The 20,007-nt window shown below is 44.4% G+C and overlaps 1 protein-coding gene across 5 annotated transcripts in view; it reads right to left on the bottom strand.

Moving 5' to 3' along the window:
• The window catches only part of TMEM117 (transmembrane protein 117), a 347,322-nt gene that overhangs the window by 237,384 nt on the left and 89,931 nt on the right, over positions 1 to 20,007 (bottom strand). The window lies entirely within an intron of this gene.

Below are 20,007 nucleotides of genomic sequence, written 5' to 3'. Positions count from 1 at the left end.
CATTTTGACCAGGTTAACTGGGAAGGCAAGACACATTTTTAATTATATGGAGGAGGAGAATGCTAAGTTATGTAAGAAATGTAAAGAAAATGAACAGAAAAGGCTTTGGATTAACCCCAGTCATATAAATTTGAAGTATAGAAATCTTAAAATGTTTGACAATATCACATATATCAAATATGTGCATAAAATGTGTAATTTTATGAGAAAATGGCTAATCAGGCAGGGAAAAGTAACTTTGAAAAACTGTTTGATCTGATGGTGCAAAACAATTATGGACAGTCACTGACAAAACAAAAGTGGCCATCTGTGACAAAAAACCTTCCACAATTTTGGAGGCAGCAGAAATTGCTGATGAATATATTGAGTCAAGGGTTCATGGGGGGAGGGGCACAAACCCCAGGGGAAGGGAAATCCCCAGTTCACCAGGGTAAAAGGGAAGAGGGGTCTAGGAATAAACCTAACCCCAACTTTGATAAAAAAAAACTCAAGGGAGCCCAGATTTTAAAACCCCTTGTCCTAAGGGAAGGCAGGTAGTCTGTCATCACTGTGGGGCTTCTTGCCATATGAAACCAAATTGCTCCAAACTTAAGGTCACCCCACAATCTGTACCCACAACCCCCACTGTGAGTGCCACTGCTTCTACTGTGGCCCCAGAGGGAATGGTAGAGGAGTACGATGGCCCAGTGAACTATGCTAGGACTGATACTTGGGAAGGTAGTGAAAGAGTTTATGAAGAGTGCTATTTTAAATGGCATTGAATGTAAGGGCTGGAGGGACATGGCATCCCAGGTCACTTTGGTTAAGGAAAGATTTTGGTAAGGGAAGAAGACAGACTTCTTGGCAAAAGTCTAAATATTTTAGCTTTGGCTGAAATTTCTGTTACTCTGCCCCTGACTAAAATCCACCTTGAGTAAGAGGATTCTAAGAGTGATGTTATCGCAAGCATCAGAAATTTGCTGCGCACTGATATTTTAATAGGTGATAACATTTTAACTATGTCTAAGCGGGTTCATATTCTAACATGCAACCAGAGAGACTATGGCTCTGACTCACCTGCTTTGTCTGTGGACAGCAGAGAAAGCTAGGAGGGCAGGGGGAATGCCCTCAATCTTTGGTCTGATGAGAGTGGTAGCTTAGCTTCAGAGGGGGAATTTGAGAATTCTTCTGCAGTGCCAAAGTCTGCTCTAAACTTAAGTGAAGCTGAAAAGGAGTTTGTGAAGGGTCAAAAAATGACCCTTCTCTGGCCCAGGAGTGGGTTGCAGCTCAGAATTATACCCCAGCTGGGGAAGGAAAAACTAGATTTTTTTGTAGAAGGAAGTGTGATGTATAGGGAGGCTTACATGGGGAAAAAGAGACGCCCTGGTGAGGTTTACAAGCGGGTATTTGTGCCTGAGAAATACAGGAGAGAATTGCTCCAATTAATTCATGATTATCCATTAAGGGGATACTTAGGGTATGTCTACACTACGAAATTAGGTCGAATTTATAGAAGCCGGTTTTATAGAAATCGGTTTTATACAGTCGATTGTGTGTGTCCCCACATAAAATGCTCTAAGTGCATTAAGTCGGCGGACCGCGTCCACAATACCGAGGCTAGTGTCGACTTCGGGAGTGTTGCACTGTGGGTAGCTATCCCACAGTTCCCGCAGTCTCCGCCGCCCATTGGAATTCTGGGTTGAGATCCCAATGCCTGATGATGCAAAAACAGTGTCGCGGGGGGTTCTGGGTACAAGTCGTCAGGTCCCTCCCCCTCCGTCAGAGCAATGGCAGACAATCAATTCGCGCCTTTTTACCTGGGTTACCTGTGCAGACAACATACGATGGCAAGCATGGAGCCCGCTCAGCTCAGCTCAGCTCACCGTCACCATATGTCATCTGGGTGCCGGCAGACGTGGCACTGCATTGCTACACAGCAGCAGCTAATTGCCTTTTGGCAGTAGACGGTGCAGTATGACTGGTAGCCGTCATTGGCTATCTGGGTGCTGGCAGACGTGGGGCTGCATTGCTATACAGCAGCAGCTCCTTGCCTTTTGGCAGTAGATGGTGTATTACGACTGGTATCCATTGTTGTCGTATTCCTCAGTGAGTTCGATCAGAGGCACCTGGGCAGACATGTTTTGTCTCCTGGAGACTCAGTCGTGCCAGCAGTCCTATTGAACCGTCTTGACGATGATGGCTAGCAGTCGTAGTACAGCATCTTCTGCCAAGCACCCAGAAGATGCCGATGGCTATCAGTCATGCTGCACCGTCTGCTGCCAGCTTAAGATGTAAAAAATAGATGGACCAGATTTGTTCTGTATTCATTTGCTTCCCCCTCCCTCCGTGAAATCAACGGCCTGCTAAACCCAGGGTTTTGAGTTCAATCTTTGCGGGGGCCATTCTGTGTGACAGTTGTTTGTGTTTCTCCCTGATGTACAGCCACCTCTATTGGTTTTAATTCCCTGTACCTGTAAGCCATGTCGTCACTCGCCCCTCCCTTCCTCCCTCCCTCCCTCCGTCAGACAATAGTTTCGCGCCTTTTTTCAGCCCAGACACCATAGCACTGAGATCATGGAGCCCACTCAGATCACCGCGGCAATTATGAGCACTATGAACACCATGCGCATTGTCCTGGAGTATATGCAGAGCCAGAACATGCCAAAGCAAAACCAGGCGAGGAGGTGATTGCAACGATTGCAGCGTGGCGATGAGAGTGATGAGGAAATTGACATGGACATAGACCTCTCACAAAGTACAGGCCCTAGCAATGTGCAAATCATGGTGTTACTGGGGCAGGTTCATGCCGTGGAATGCCGATTCTGGGCCCGGGAAACAAGCACAGACTGGTGGGACAGCATCGTGTTGCAGGTGTGGGACGATTCCCAGTGGCTGCGAAACTTTCGCATGCGTAAGGGCACTTTCATGGAACTTTGTGACTTGCTTTCCCCTGCCCTAAAGCGCCAGAATACCAGGATGAGAGCAGCCCTCACAGTTGAGAAGCGAGTGGCGATAGCCCTCTGAAAGCTTGCAATGCCAGACAGCTACCGGTCAGTCGGGAATCAATTTGGAGTGGGTAAATCTACTGTGGGGGCTGCTGTGATCCAAGTAGCCAACGCAATCAAAGACCTGCTGATATCAAGGGTAGTGACTCTGGGAAACGTGCAGGTCATAGTGGATAGCTTTGCTGCAATGGGATTCCTAAACTGTGGTGGGGCGATAGACGGAACCCACATCCCTATCTTGTCACCGGAGCACCAAGCCACCGAGTACATAAACCGCAAGGGGCACTTTTCAATGCTGCTGCAAGCCCTGGTGGATCACAAGGGACGTTTCACTAACATCTACGTGGGATGGCCAGGAAAGGTACATGATGCTCGCGTCTTCAGGAACTCTGGTCTGTTTCAAAAGCTGGAGGAAGGGACTTTCTTCCCGGACCAGAAAATAACTGTTGGGGATGTTGAAATGCCTATAGTTATCCTTGGGGACCCAGCCTACCCCTTAATGCCATGGCTCATGAAGCCGTACACAGGCAGCCTGGACAATAGTCAGGACCTGTTCAACTATAGGCTGAGCAAGTGCCGAATGGTGGTGGAATGTGCATTTGGACGTTTAAAAGCATGCTGGAGCAGTTTACTGACTCAGATAGACCTCAGCGAAGCCAATATTCCAATTGTTATTGCTGCTTGCTGTGCGCTCCACAATATCTGTGAGAGTAAGGGGGAGACAATCGCTTGCTTTTAAACCATGTGTAATATTTACAAAGGTACACTCACCAGAGGTCCCTTGTGTGCCCTCAGGGTGAGTTCGGGGGTTACTGGTTCCAGGTCCAGGGTGATAAACATATCCTGGCTGTTGGGGAAACCGGTTTCTCCACTTCCTTGCTGCGAGCTATCTTCATTGTCTTCATCATTGGGGGAAGGATAGCTCAGTGGTTTGAGCATTGGCCTGCTAAACCCAGGGTTGTGAGTTCAATCCTTGAGGGGGCCACTTGGGGATCTAGGGCAAAATCAGTACTTGGTCCTGCTAGTGAAGGCAGGGGGCTGGACTCGATGACCTTTCAAGGTCCCTTCCAGTTCTAGGAGATGGGATATCTCCATTATTTATTATTATCATCATCTTCCTCGTACCCCGAACCCACTTCCCTGTTGCATGATTCTCCATTGATGGAGTCAAAGCACACAGTTGGGGTAGTGGTGGCTGCACCCCCAGCATGGCATGCAGCTCCGCGTAGAAGTGGCATGTTTGCGGCTCTGCCCCGGACCTTCCGTTTGCCTCTCTGGCTTTATGGTAGGCTTGCCTTAGCTCCTTAATTTTCACATGGCACTGCTGTGCATCCCTGTTATGGCCTCTGTCCTTCATGACCTTTGAGACTTTTTCTAATATTTTGCCATTTCGTTTACTGCTACGGAGTTCAGCTAGCACTGATTCGTCTCCCCATATGGCGAGCAGATCCCGTACCTCCCGTTCAGTCCATGCTGGAGCTCTTTTACGATCCTGGGACTCCGTTATGGTTACCTTTGCTGATGAGCTCTGCGTGGTCACCTGTGCTCTCCAGGCTGGGCAAACAGGAAATGAAATTCAAAAGTTCGCGGGGCTTTTCCTGTCTACCTGGTCAGTGCATCTGAGTTGAGAGTGCTGTCCAGAGCGGTCACAATGAAGCACTGTGGGATAGCTCCCGGAGGCCAATAACGTCGAATTCCGTCCATGCTACCCCAAATCCAACCCGCAAAGGCCGATTTTAATGCTAATCCCCTCGTCAGAGGTGGAGTAAAGAAACCGGTTTAAAGGGCCCTTTAAGTCAAAAAAAAGGGCTTCGTCGTGTGGACGTGTCCAGGCTTAATTCGATTTAACACTGCTAAATTCGACCTAAACTCATAGTGTAGACCAGGCCTTAGGAGTAGAGAGAACTTGTGACAGGCTTAAACAGAATTTCGATTGGCCTTACATGTTTGAGACAGTAAAAGATTACTGTAAGAGTTGCAACTTACGTCAGAAGCATAAGAGATTGAAAGGTCCCTGAAAAGCACTGTTGCAACCTTTGCCCATCATTAAAGAGATGTTTATGCAAGTGTCTGTTGATGTTGTAGGCCACCTCACTAAACCTTCCTGGAATGGAAAGACATATATATTTGTTGTGGTGGATTCTGCCATCAGGTACCCTAAAGCCATAGCACTATCTAATATAGAAGCTGAAATGGTAGCTACAGCTTTATTCACCATTTTTAGGAGAGTAGGTTTTTCCAGAGAAATCTTGACAGACCGTGGTGCAAATTTCTTTAGTCTTTAAAAAGTTCTGGGAATTATGTGGAGTGAGGCATATAACGGCTGCTCCCTATCGTGCAGAAACTAATGGCCTAGTGGAAAGATTTAATGGAACTTTCAAAACTATGCTAAAAATGTATGACATCAGGAACGAGAATGACTGGGATGGGTTACTCCCTTATTTACGATATGTGCACAGCAGTGAGCCCCAAGAATTGACTGGCTTTGCCCCCTTTGATCTGCTGTATGGGAGGCAGGTGAGGGGACCCTTAGATTTAATTCAAGATTCTTAGGAGGGCAATATCAAGGAGACAGGAGAGTCTGTAGGGCAGTGTGTCACTCATTTTAAAGAGAATTTATAGGCTGTGGTGGATTGAGTGCAACAGAACCGTCAAAGAAGTCAAGAATCTCAAAAGGCTTGGTATAACAGGCAGGCTGAAGAAAGACCATTTCATATTGGTGATTTGGTGTCAGCGTTAATTCCAGGGAGGAAAAACAAAATGGAGGATTGTTGGAAAGGACCTTATGAGGTGATGAAAAGAGTGAATGAAATCACTTATAGTGTACAGAAGCCCCATGGCAGGGGAGCTGTACAAACTGTACATGTCAACAGATTTAAAAGCTTACCACAAAAGGGATATGGGAGTGAATATGATTTGTTGTGCTGATGTGGAACCGTTTACTGTCCCTTTAATTGATTTACTCAGGAAGAGCAGGAAAAGATTCCCCAGGGTCGCATTGAGATATGTGAGGATCTGAACCCACCCAGAAGCAGGAAATGTTAACCCCTTTGAAGCACCACAAACAGATATTTCCAACCGGCCAGGTTTAACTGACAGGATTATACATTCCATTGAAACTTCAAGGCCCCGCTCTGCTCCGAGCAAGGCATATTGTGCTAAAGGGGAAATGCAGAAACAGATCCAGGAAAAGATAGATTGCATCCGGGGATGGGGGTAATTACTAAGTCAAAAAGTCCCAGGATGTCTCCTATTGTGATGGTACCTAAAAAAGGAAAAAACCATGTGGACTTCAGGTGGTTAAATGTTATCACCCAAACCTGACCCATTCCCCACGCCACAAACAGAGGATCTATTGGACCTACTGGGGGGGGGTGTGCAAAAATCATAAGCACACTGGATTTGACTCATGGGTACTGGCAAATTCCCTCAGATAGTGATACCTAAGAAAAATCCCCTTTTATAGTTGAATCTGTCTTATATGAATTTAAGGTTATGCCTTTTAGATTAATCAGTGCAGGAGCTACCTTTCAGAGGCTTGTCAGTGAAGTGTTGCAGGGATTACAGAGCTTTGCCAGGGCCTATATAGATGACTTGACTATTTTCAGTAGCTCCTGGCAAGACCATGTAGGAATCGTGTTACAGAGTCTTAAGTAAGCCAACCTCACTGTCAAGATCTCCAAATGCAAAATGGGGCCTGCAGAAGTATCTTACCTAGGACACAGGGTGGGCAGTGGTTTTGTTCACCCTGGCCCTTTAAAAGTAGAATGTATTAAGAGTTGGCCTGCCCCACAAACCAACAAGCAGGTCCAATCCTTTATTGAGGTCTGACCAACTATTACCAGAGGTTTGTAAAGGGGTTTAGTGACAATGTAGCTCCCATAATAGACCTTAGAAAAAAGGGGAAGTGAGACCAGTATGGACAGAGGCCTGTGAAAAAGGCTTTCAGAACATAAAAGAGGCTTTGTCTAAAAAGCCTGTTTTGGTCAGCCCTGATTTTAGCAAATCATTTGTGCTCTGTACTGATGCTTCTAACTTTGGGTTGGGTGCAGTGCTAATGCAGGATAGGGTGGGAAACAAGAGGCATTCCATTGCCTTCTTGAGTAAAAAACTAATCACCCCTGAACAGAACTGCACTGTCATCGAGCGGGAATGCTATGCCATCCTTTAGGCTGTTAAGCAACTTAAACCTTATTTGTGTAATAAAATATTTCAGATTTTGACAGATCATTCCCTTCTCATATAGCTACACCAAACTAAGGGGACCAATTCTAGATCATTGCATTGGAGTCTGGCTCTACAGGAGTCATGGAAATAGTCCATATCAAGGGGAAAGAAAATGCAGTGGCTGATGCCTTGTCCAGAACAGGGGAACCCTGTGGTGTATTCAGGAGCGTCGGTGACACCCCTTCCTACACCAGTTTTGTGTTGGGGGGGTGATGCTGCTAAACCAAGTGCCAGTTCTGGCTAAGGCCATAGGCATTTAGCTAAAAACTGACAAACTCACAGCTGGAAACCAAACCAGCTTGCTTGTGTGTTAGTTTTGTTCAACATAGGTATTAATCTTATAAGATTGTATTTAGTGTTTAGATTCTATGAAAAGCTTGTAAATTAATCTCACTTGTAATGTCTTTATTCCATGTGATAAGGTAGTATGTAAATTTTGCTTTATAGCTTTGAAAATGTTTGCTCTGAACTTGTGAACCCAGGCACAGGAATCATCCCCCCACCCACCCACCCACACAAAAAAGAGCACTATCAAAAATTAAATGGGCCATCATAAGACAAAAGCTTTGTTAATTGCCCCATCCACCCATGGAGAAATATGTGCAGAAGGCCTGGTCCTATCAATTTGAATGCTGAAGAGGGAAATAAAAATAGCAGACATGGAGATTTTTCATCTCTTTGTTGTCTGGACTCGCACAGGACCAGAAACACTAAAGCAGAGATCCCCAGGGTCAATCCGACTCTGCCCTGTAAACATTTTGAATTGACAGGATCACTACAACTCTGTCACTCTTAGGATGTAAACTGCAGCTCATTTGTGTTATATGCTCATTTACCTTAACCTGTAAATATCTCTCATTTCTTTTTCCTAGTTAATAAATGTTTAGATAATTTATTACAGGATTGGCTACAGACATTGTCTTTGGTGTCAGATCTAAGATATCAATTGATCTGAAGTAAGTTACTGGTCTCTTGAGACTGGAAACAACTTGAATACTTTGTGATTTTTGGTGTAAGTGGTCATCCAGGTTGCCTGGGTGGCAAGATAGACTGTTATAGTGATGCAGGAGTTCACATTTGTTACTGGGTTGGTGAAATGTAATTATAGCATACCACCAGTTTGGGTGTCTGCCCTGAGGTAGGCACTCACAGTTGTAAGCCATTCCAGACAGTGTGAAACCGTGCACAATTTCGTACACACGTGTAATGAAACAAAGGTGGGAGAGGAGACTGCACCCTTTTGGATGGTTTGTTTGCTCTTTGCAATTTTGGCTGCATTCAGCTGCTATGGTAAAAGCTGCATTTTAAGTGTCTAATCAGGCTATTTGGTATGTATATTTTCTGCATATATGTGCATAGTTTGTGTGTCTGTGAGAGAGAGAGAGAGAGAGAGAAAGAGAGAGAGAGAGAGAGAGAGAGTGCATGCTGGCAGATCTGCTTAAATGTATTGTCCTGGAAAACAGAGCATTTGAGAGATTTCGGAAAACCTGAACTTAAATTTTCAAAAGCCAAAGGGGCATATCCTTAGTTGGTGTAAATTGCCAGAGCTCCATCCACTTCAATGGAGCTATGGCAACTTGCAAATGCTAAAGATCTGCCCTGAAATCTGCAGAGTAGTCTTAATTCTCAAAAAAGAATTGTTCAATATTAATGCAGGAACATGAGAAATATACTTAATTATACCTCATTATAATTAATTGATAGAGTCCCTAGATTGTATAATAATCCAAGTGTCTGATATAAAAACTCAGACGAGATTTAAGGATAGAAATGAAGATGCAATTGAAGCAGCATATGCATGTTTCTGTAACTGATTATATCTGTTACTAGAGATGAGACAATTTCCCTAGAATAACTCCTAAATCTATAAACATGTGACTCAGCATTCACAACCATGGTCAAGGAATCAACAGATTTCCACAAATTCATTGAAAAATAAAATTAAGATAAGATTTTAATACATATGTCTGAAGACCAAACCTCGTTATACTGTATTTCTGCTGTAAATATGTTTTTAGGGAACAATACAATTTTGTAATGAAAGGAATTTATTTTAATTTATTTAAAGTCTCGATTGTTTCATATCTATTTCTGACCAGTTATGTAGGGTTACCATTAACCAATTGCCACATTCTGCCTTTGCACGTGGCTGTGTTCAGCAGTTGGTAAAATGATTATTGTATAGTCGTTGTTTGAGGCTCCTCGGGATATGTCGCGATAAATAGGAAGATCCCAATATTAATCAGTTGAAGTCAAAGGCCATACTCCCATTGATTCATTAGGAGTATGACTGGAACTAAGAAAAGAAGAGTATTGTCCCTTAGTCAGAGCATGTTGTTTATCCAAACTAAATCACATAAATGGAGGCCAGACACTCAATAATAGGAGCATTATATAAACATGTACTACAGAAACAAGATATTAGTCTCTTCAGTTATCTGAATTTCTAAGAACATTAGAAAATGGATTGCCAAAAATAAAACAAGACTTAATATGTGCAAAACAGTAGCAATCTGAATATTGCTGACAGCATCAACACTTTCACATCTAGACTGCTCAGGTAACTTACTGTAGGAAACAGAAGCATTCTGAATATCCCTGATAATCTTAAAAAAGATTACATTGTCACTGTCTAGTGATATGCAATCCCTCTTCAACTGAATCTGAGGACTTTTTTTCGAAAGTGGACTGACTAATATGTTTAGGAAAGTCATACGAGTGGGCAGTATAGGGTATAATAAGAAACATTATTTTTCTTGAGGTTTTGCCAGTATAGGTGATGGTCACTATCTGGGGATGAGAAATTCAGAAACAAATGGTTTCGTTTTTGGTATGTTAGCCAATCAACAGGCCACTAAATCAGCTTGGGTAATGTAACAGGTAAGGACATTTGTATTGCATTGCCTTTTGTTTAACACTCTTTTCTGTGCAGTATATGTTCCTGGTATAGATAATGGAATTGTCAATGTTCTGTCTCAGTTTTAGGAGGTCAGATCCCAGGAGCTCGCAACATTTGCCAGCTGAGACTCTCAGGTGATGCCTCACCGACTGTGGAACCAAAGCTCGAGGATTAGCAGAAAATCCCATTGGGACATTCAGGATTTACAAGGTCAGTTTTGTTGGGTTCAGAGAATTTAGAGGTAGGAAAGGACATTAGCACATTTGGCCCATTCCCGAACTTCAGGCAGTGAGATATGTGGTTTCTGGTGCACTGAGGACTGGCTTCATCCACTATATCAGGTCATCTGGATGGCCAGTCATTTTGTTGCAGACTGGCAGAATTTGTTGACCTATGTAAAAGATTCTTATTAAAGAAGCTCTTGGAAGGATGGTCCAGAGGGAAGACAACAGACACCCCATAATCATCCAGATTTTGTTAGGGTTATTATATGCTCTGCCTAGGATATGCAGTGGTGAAATTAGGGCAACAACCTCTTCCTGGGGCAGGGGCTGAGGGGGGCTAGATCTCAAAAAGTAGTTGTCAATGGGGAATCATCATACGGGTTGGTGGTGTTTCTAATGGAGTTCCGCAGGGGTCATTACTAGGCCTGACACTATTCAATACGATCCTCAATTATCTGGAAGTAAGTATAAAACCACTACCGATAAAAAATTGCAGTTGACACGCAGATTGACGGAGTGGTAAATAGTGATGAGGACAGGACAGTGATGTAAACAAGCAAAATGCCTTTGTAGTACAGGCTAATGCAAAGTTAAACATTAAGGAACAAGCAATGTAGGCCATACCTACAGAATGGGGAACTGTATCCTGGAAAGCAGTGACTCTGTAAAGAATTTAGAGATCTTAGTGGACAAGCAACTGAACATGAGCTCCCAGTGCAATGCTGGGGCCCCAAAGGCTAAGCAGTCCTTGGCTGTACAAACAGGGGAGTAGTGAGTAGGAGGTGATTTTACCTCCATATAAAGCATTGGTGAAACTCACACTGGAATGTGGCATACAGTGCTGGTGTCCACACTTTTAAAAGGATGTTGAAAAATTGGAGAGAGTGCAGAAAAGAATCACAAAACTGATTTAAGGGCTGGAGAAAATACTTTAGAGGGAAAGACTTAAAAGGGCTCAATCGTTTTAGCTTATCAAAAAAGACTGAGAGGTGACTTGATTACAGAGTATGAGTACATCATGGGGAGAAAACACTGGGTACTAAAGGGTATTTTAATCTGGCAGTGAAAGACATAACAAGAACTAATGGTTGGATGTAAAGCCAGACAAATTCAAATTACAAGTAAAGCAAGAAAATTTAACAGTGAGGGTGATTAACCAGTGGAACAAACCACTAAGGGAAGTGATAGATTCTCCACCTCTTGGTCTCTTCAAATCAAGATTGGATGCCTTTGTAAAAGGTATGCTTTAGCCAAATACAAGTTACTGGGCTTAAGATAGGGATAACGGTGTGAAATGTAATGGTCTGTGATATTCAGGAGATTAGACTAGATAATCTGATGGCCTTTTCTGACCTTAAGCTCTGTGGATCTATTAATAAGTGCTGGTGTTGCCAGTGGCTAATGAAGATAAAAGCCAAATGCTAGCTTCCACAGATAAAAGAGACCTTGAGATTCACTGGTGGACTTTGCACCTTTGGGAGAAGGCGAGACCTGAAGTCTTCACAGAATGGGGTCCCCCTTTGGTACCCTTCTACTCCTATCTGAGAGGCAGAGAGGATTCAGAAGTGAGCTGAGTCCTAAGGGCAGGCTGAGGAAGACCTGCCCCAAGTAACAGGTTAGGATGTGGTGGGAACCCTATAACCCCATGGGAGGGTAGAGAGAGGGAGTGCGTGGAGTTTATAGCACCTACCCCCAAGTATTAAGTTAATAAAATTGCAGCAAGCCACTTAAATCCATCTCTGTGTATCTTTATTCTGTGTGTCCTGCTCAATCTCCAGTGAAGTCAATAGAAAGACTCGTATTAACTTCAACAGGAGTTGGATCAGCCCCAGCCTGTCTGCATCTGTTCAGAATACAATGTATGAAGGAAGAGTGAACAGGTGCAAGCAGAGGTAATTCTGCTTGTTCAGTATAACAAATATCCAGATCTACAATTTAGTGTCAACAACAAAAAAAATCATTATGGGGACCAAGTTTGTACCTAAGGGATTATCAAATGATCAAATAAAAGTAGTTTTCAGGCTTCATTAATCATGTACATGAGGTCTTAGTTTAAGCACTCACAAAAAAATTGGTGCAGAGCAAAACTGCCACCATTTACATTAGTTTTACTTGAATAAATAAAGGAAAAGCTATTCTCCATAGACTTCTGAGATTATACGAAATTGGATTTCCTTATTAAATACAGTGTTTCTATTTAAAATGTGTAATGTACTGTATACTGTGTTGAGTCCCTGATGTACTGCAAGTTTGACGTTTAACACCACAAAGGAGAAGGGACTCAAGCAAGTCTCCTTTGAGATGGAGGGAAGGAAAAGAAAGATAATAACAATCAGTTGCATGTCACACTGCTTCAAACATACCCTAGAACTGGTAGGGCATTAATGTGAAGGAGTTTACTCTCATATTGAGGCTCAGAGTCATTATGAGTGGAATCAATTATCCTGAGTGGTTTCTCTGTAAATTGGGGACTAAGCTAGGTCAGCCTGGTTCTTTTCATGCCTTGCCCACTAAAATTTCATTTCCTTCCTGAGGTTTATTATAGTAGTATGTCTGTTTGAAAGCAAAGGACAACTTAACTGATAAAATCAGTTGTCTTAATTAAAAGTCTTGAAGGTCGAGCTGGTAACAAATCTTAAAAAGTATTAACACGTTTACAAACAATCATTTCTCTTAAACCGCCATGGCAGTTTCCAATTAACATTCTTTAAGGTACACTTTGCATAATATTCACAGAAAGAGAATAGCTAGGTGTTAGGCAAAAATAATTCATTATCTGTATTTATTGTTTGCTTTTCTATTGCAAATCCTGCAAATTCAGTTGTTCTGGAGGATACACTTAGAACTTCTGCAAAGGCGTGCACACACATTTTTCAGTGAGACTGGAAAATAACAAGACAATGTTGGAACAATTGGCTAGATTATGAGCAGCCTGTGAAGAAAAAAATCTCACCCCCTAAAGACAAAGGATTTTATCTTTGCTTTGGGCATGAGCTCTAATCCACCACTAAACTCAAGACTGATAACCAGGGTCAGCCGTTACCAACACTGTTACCTTCCTGTCTAAAATACAGACAAAGGCAGAGAACAATTGAGTCATGGTGCAGCTGCAACACACAGCATGAAACTAATCCCAGCTGAGCTGCACAATCTCCACCAACAGCCGGCACACACCAAAGTGGGTGTGATTAATGAATGATTCACCAAATAGATGGTCTAATTAAATAAATGGTTAATTACTAATTAGCATGCAATTTATGCAGCTAACAGCATTTAGACATGTCAGATATAAATCTTGCATTAAAGATATATATAGCTATAGATATATATACACTTGCAAAACCATGATCGGTATGCAAATTCTTCTTTTATGGTACATCAAGCGAAAACATCTCTGGTATTGTAAAAAATAATGTAATCCTGTACTTAATGGGCATCATTTCTATACAGGAGATGCAGAACATTGTTGTGCATTACATGCTTTGAAATGCTGCAAACCTCAGTCTTTCATTGTAGTATTCTGTATACTTTGTTCAGATGGATTTTGAGCAGAACCAAACTATTATTTTATCAATCAGCTATGCACACATACCATATCCACTGTAGATTAGCAGATGGATTTAGAGTGAGTTATCTGGCACCTGTCCCTCTTAATTCATAACAATTTACTTAAGGCCAGTTTCAGATAGCCTAACTCACCCTGATTAATAGCTTACTTTGGAAGTAATCCCATTGATTTCACTGGGGTTACTCAAGGAGTAAGATACTACTCAGAGGAAATAAAGGTGGCAGAATCTGACCTTTAATCTTTTCTTGCAGGTTCAAAAGCTGTCATTCTCAAACCATGAAGTCCTTCCTTTAAGCAAAATTCATTCCATGGATAAAAATATGACTTGCTATTGTGTGAAGGGACTGATCAGGTTATACAGAAGGAATTTCTATTTAACTCAGTTTTGCAAACATCCAGGTCAGACATCAAACACAAAATACATTTTATGGGCTGCATGCATTAGATAACTCCTTTAGGTTTGCTTCCCTAGCTCTTCTAAGAGCCAGAGATAGTTGACTTCAAATTTTGGCATATATAGAAAAATCCCATCTGTCACCTACTTACACTCTGAAAGGTCCCGATATAACATATGGATACCATCTTTCCTTATCAATTATGTAATATATATATGGAAAAATAATTAGACACATAGATTAATGGATAGATGATCTCAATATCTGAAAAAGTGCAGATAGTGGTAAATATACATGTGCTTTGTAATGACTGTATTCTTCTGTGGGCAGTCATTACTCTGCTATATGTGGTTTTCAATTCTTCATTCAGAAACAGGCAAACTAAATACCCTTCAGCTGCTTATTTTTCCTGGTAATTTCGAGCCATCCGCTGCATTGTAACAAATGACAGAAGACATGAGGGGTTAGTTTAAAACTATTGTTGATTCTGAATTACAACTACATTCTGGCAAGTAAGTTATGTCTTGTTAAATAACGGATTACAAATGTTTAACCACAGTGCCCTCTAGCTGCCTTAATTCTGATTTCATAATTTCAGTACAATTTGCAACATGCATAAGCGGTGAATTCTTGAATGAGCCACTAGATTTATAAGAGTGTGAAAGGAATTTGTCTGCACTGGAGAGAATATGAGAGATTGGTGTACAGACTGTATCAACCTGTTTTACCTTATCATGACTTGAAAAGTAGAATGTCTTGTTAGCCAATACATATATTCCAGAAATATATTCACCACATTAATAGGTATTAATAGGTATTCTAAGCATGGTACTAATATACTTTATAGATAGATATAAATATAAAATTAGATATAGATATGATGTTGGGAATGTATGTGAACGGAATGTATTATGCACTTCCCACAATTCTGTTCACCCATGTCAGGTACCCAACAGCACTTTGCAAAGCTGAAGTCAGCTTTGGCATTAGAAAATAGGAAACCTGTCAAAGCAAAGATTAATGAAATCCCACCCACCTGCAGGTGGGGGAAGTTGATGGAGCTGGTGGTGGAATGGGGACATTCCCACGGAAAAGGAGGGAGACACTTGCCAAGGGTCAATAGGTAGTCCCTCCCCTGTGAGTCTCTAGCACCCATTGACCAGCTGGGGGAAAGGGGTACTAATTGGCCAGCATTCCCCAGTTTTTAGGATTTAGCCCAGCGCAAGGGCCATATGGAGCCTCTTTTGGTAGCTTCCAGCAGCACCAGTCACTGTCCTCCTCCTTAGTGTAGCCAACTTTTTAATGGCACAAAACCGAACACCCCTGCCCCACCCCTGTCCCGTGGCCTCGACCCTTCTCCACCCCTTATCAAAGGTCCCACCCCTGCTCGCTCCATCCCCCATCCTTCCATTGCTTGCTCTACCCCACCCTCATTCACTTTCACCGAGCTGAGGCATGGGGTTGGGGTGCAGGAGGGGGGTGAGGGTTCCGGCTGGGGGTGCGGGCTCTGGGGTGGGGCTGGAGATGAGGGGTTTGGGGTGCAGGAGAGGGATCTGGGCTGGGGCATGCGGTTGGAGTGCAGGGGGCTGAGGACTCCAGCTGGGGGTGCAAGCTCTGGGGTGGGGCTGGGGATGAGAGGTTTGGGGGGCAGGAGTAGAAGGGGGCTCCAGGCTGGGGTGGGGGTTGGGGTGTTGTGCAGGGTGTGAGCTCTGGGAGGGAGTTTGGGTGCAGGTGGGGACTCCATGCTGGGGCAGGGGGTTGGGGTGTGGGAGCAGGTTCGGGGTGCGGGGTCACAGCGGCACTTACCATGGCTCCCAGGAAGCAGCCACCAGATCCCTGGAGCCCCTAGGCACATGGACAGCCAGGGAGGTTCCACGCGCTGCCCTCACACCTGCAGACGCCACCCCCGAAGCACCCATTAGTTGTGGTTCCCAGCCAATGGGAGCTGTGAAGCCAGCACTAGGAGCAGGGGCAGCGCGCGGAGCCTCCCTTGCTGCCCATGCACCTAGGGACCACAAGGACCTGGTGGCCACTTCCAGGAGCCATGCACAGCTAGGGCAGGCAGGGAGCCTGCCTTAGCCCCGGACACCCACTGCACCGCTGACCAGACTTTTAACATCGCCGCCAGGGTCCCTTTTCAACTGGGCATTCTGATCAAAAACTGGATGCCTGGAACCCTCCTCCTCCTCCTCCTGATGCAGAGGAAGGCAGATTAAGGATTCTGGGTCTCCTCTCCCAGGGCATAGGGTCTGCCCGAGCCAGGGGTCCCTTCCCCACATCCATCCTGCATCAGGGCAGGAGTCCCCTTGGAGATGGATACCATGTGGGCTGCCTGGTGGCCCTCCCTGCTTGAGGTGGGGAGAGCTGGGGCCACATGGGGAAACCACTGGGATCCTGGTGCAGCCCAGGTTGGGCCTACAGCCCAGGCTCTCCTGCTCATGGAGGGGAAAGCCAGGGGACACATGGTGCAGCTGCAAGTGGCCTGGCCAGAGCAGAGTTTCTTGCCATGGCCCTCCCCACTCCCTTTGCTGGTGGGAGGCAGGGGTCACAGGGTACCACTATGGTGGTGGGAAAAGCCTTGGCTCTGTGTTCTCAGGTGGCCCTACCAGAGCCAGACCTGCTTCTACCACCACCCCACCGCCCACCAAGGGTGCACCTCCAGTGGGAGGAAAGGATCCTAGCCCAAGCTGGGGCTGTTGCTTTGGCCCCCTCCTCTCCCACTACTCGCTGGGGAAGGCCAGTACTGCAGCTGGGTGAGGCCTTGGGTAGGGTGACCAGATGTCCCAATTTTATAGGGACAGTCCCGATTTTTGGGTCTTTTTCTTATATAGGCTCCTATTACTCCCCACCCCCATCCCGATTTTTCACACTTTCTGTCTGGTCACCCTAGCCTTGGGTGACCCTGACAGAGCGGGGTCCACTGGTTCGGCCCCCACCCCTAACCCTGCCTGTGGGATGAGGAGCCATAGGCACGCACTGCTCCTTGTGTCCTACTGTATGCCCCCCACATCTGGTTTCTGGACGGGGAAGAGGCTTGTGGGGCTTTGACCAAGGGTACGGCTGGCTGCCTGCAGCTGCCCACTCCAGGAGGCCCCCTGAGGGACGTACAGTCTCCCACCCACCACAAGATACTGCCCTGTGGGGAAGGACCTGCTCAGTCTTCGCAGGAATGGAGCTCAGGTGAGGACCAATGGCCTGTGACAGGCGCATGAGAAGAATTAAAAGTTGAAGGGAGGAGCTGGGATCTCAGCATGGACAGTTCATTTTTCAGATGGTGGAGAGTCAAAAGTGTGTCCTTCCTGGTTTGGACCTAGAACCCCTCATACAGGAGGTCCACGTGATGGATTCGGGGTCTAAGTTTAAGGATAGTGAGGAGCAGGTGAGTATCCCTGGGACTGCACCTCACTCCCATAACTTGACAAGAGTCCAGCAATCATCCTCAGGATGCGGCAGCGGGTTCTCAGATACTGAGCCTCTGTGCTCAGGGACAAGGGTGACAGCCCAAGTCCCTCCTCCTTCAGACACCCCTCCTTAAGGGAATGGGCTGATTTGGCAAAATCATTGGCATTGGTGTCCCATAGGTTTGGCAGCCTGCCTAGTAAGAGAGGGCCGCTCTCAGATGAGAGGGTAGCACTGTCAAAGATTTGGGGTGGGACTGATATCCCACAAAGGAATACAGAGCAATTAGGGAGGTCCCCCCTGTCACCATGTGGCATCATTCCTAATGAAACACAAGCTGGAGACATGACTGCTGATGTCCCAGAGCTTATGCGGGATTGGATCACACAGTCAGCAATCATCTGTCTAAAGCAGTTAAAGAAAAGATTTGGAAAGGGGATTTGTGGACTCATTCACCTTACTCTTTAGGGAAGAGCAGACACAGGAAGGGTGCAAAAAGCACAAAAATGAAGAGGACAAATCCCGCACCCCAAGGTGCCTCAAACTTTTGAGAACTGGTCTGCAGCCTTTCACATTTATGAGTATAATTTGTGCGAGGAGCCCTCAAAAGTGTATTTCCTTGTTTAAGTGTTAGCACTTAATAGCGGGTGTCTCATGCTACATATGGGGGTGGGTAGCATGGTTAAGATATGACAGGGAATTTAGGCAGAGGGCGGCAGCAGAGTCTGATTTACCTTGGGATAAAATAGACCGGCACCTTGGCTGGAGTGTATGACTCCTTATTACCCTGCCCAACTGGCATTGCCAGAGCCAAAACCTCAGCTTCAAAATGCAGATATAAAAGCCAATGTGTGCTTTGCATTTAACAATGGGAAATGTTTTCACTCACAAGGCAGGTACAAGGCTGTAAGAGGTATGGGGGTCAGCAGAGCGCACTCTCCTGTTATGGGGGGAAAAGGCAGTTCCAGCAGGGAAATAGGAAAGGGGGGTCTGCAAACTCCCAGTGCTTCAGAAGATGTTACAGGAGAAAGCAATAACCATGGAAAAGGCTCCTTCTCCAATTAAGAAATGGGTGTTATGGAATTTATTAATGGATATCCTAAGAAAAAAAGACACTGCTTATTTATCTAGCTGGTCTCCAGTAAGGTTAAGAGAATAAAATGAATAGTTTCCAGAGGTAAAAGATCAGGAATTTTGGTGATGGGCCTTGGGCTCATGTGATAGGGTGAGGCTTTGCAGCCTTTGCAGGCTGAAGTCAGACCTTGTTGTCCTCATGGTCCGAGGTCCCCACCCTGCTGCACCATCTGGCCTGCTCATGAGAGCTAAGTCCTTAGGTGTAGGCTGAGGCGTCCCTACCCCACATTATGGGTTATATGGTAAGAAGCCCTATAACCCCCACACTGGAACCAATTAAATGCCTGACATTGGAGAGTTTGGGTGATGGGCAGGTAGTGCCTTTCCCTTGTATTAAAGTTCAATAAAAGTTGCTGCCTGCATGTGTATGTCCTCATTTTGCTGCTATGTCCACATCAATACTTTGCACCAAGTACAGTTAGGGAATACTTTCATGGCTCATCAACACTTGAAATGTAGTATATTCCAAACGAGATAAGAAAGTACAAAGGACAAAACTGGTACAAACTAGTGGGTTAAACTTTAAGTGTCATATAGGGGACTTCTAACTTGTAAACAACCACAGTATAAATAGAAGAGTATTTGAGGGCGTATCTTGGAAGCACACCTTCTGTGTAAGGTCAACACGCTGCAAGAAAAGACTTGCTTCCAGGAAGGAGGGTATGTATGTCTCCTTGTCGTATTGTACTGTTTTGTCTACAGACAATAAATTGACTGAGATTGGTTATTTGGTCTCTTGAACATTTTTAATATTGCAGTATAAGTGTAGTCAAAATCCATTAGCTCTACATTTTAATCAACAGTCTTCAAGATAAAATGCTCAAAAGATATTTCTTTCAGACTGAACTTCCTGGTCTAGTAAGTAGAGATCAGTGAACTGGTTTTGACAAAATAGGTTTAGACTCAATACTTTGTCCTACACTTGAACTCAGCCTTTATTGAGATTTGACAGAGTTACATTAACTTTTTATTTCATGACTTTTCATCTTTATGTGACAATTATGCTTCCAGTTTCTGGCCAGAACCAGAATTACCAAAACACCACAAGAAAAACTCTTCTTGTGATAGTTCCAGCCTAATCAGATATGGGATATATCACAATCTGGCCCAGTCCCCACTCTGGATAGATGCCTGTTCATTGAGAGTAGTCCAAGCTCCTGGATCCCACAGCTCTGCA

Source organism: Chrysemys picta, chromosome 1, assembly GCF_011386835.1.
Source record: "Chrysemys picta bellii isolate R12L10 chromosome 1, ASM1138683v2, whole genome shotgun sequence".
In the NCBI taxonomy this organism is placed as follows: Eukaryota; Metazoa; Chordata; order Testudines; family Emydidae; genus Chrysemys; species Chrysemys picta.
The sequence above is the reverse complement of the archived record's forward strand: the minus strand, read 5'-3'. Positions and strand labels throughout refer to the sequence as shown.